Genomic DNA, 493 nt, shown 5'->3' on the forward strand with positions numbered 1-493 from the left:
TTTTTGTTAATTAAACCATGTTAGCATATTGTGTGTTCTAAACCTAATTATTTCTGAATTATAAAATAAACAGTTTCATGCACAAACTAGGAATTACAAGTGTCATGTAAGGATCAACAAGGAGCCAAGGATCAAGGGCTACTGACAATGAAAGAATCAACATTATTGAGACTTGGATTTGGAATTTTAGCCTCCAGGCATATGAGAAAATGATTTCTGTTCCTTTAAACCACCCACTTGTAGTATTTCTGTTTCCCCAGCACTAACTATCATAAAACACAAATTGGAGATATTAACAAAATGAAATTTATTTCATCAGTTTATGAAGCTAAACATCTGAATTCAGAGTTCTGGCTTTAGGAAAAGTCTTTTTCTGCCAGCCCTTATGGAAGGCCCTTTCTCTTCAGCTCCTGTTTCCTGGATCCATGAAGACATCTATTTCATCACACTACTTCATTGCTGGATTTTAAATGCCTTTTTTTTTTTTTTTTTT

The sequence above is a fragment of the Chrysochloris asiatica genome, unplaced genomic scaffold (genome assembly GCF_000296735.1).
Source record: "Chrysochloris asiatica unplaced genomic scaffold, ChrAsi1.0 scaffold00405, whole genome shotgun sequence".
NCBI classification, from domain to species: domain Eukaryota; kingdom Metazoa; phylum Chordata; class Mammalia; order Afrosoricida; family Chrysochloridae; genus Chrysochloris; species Chrysochloris asiatica.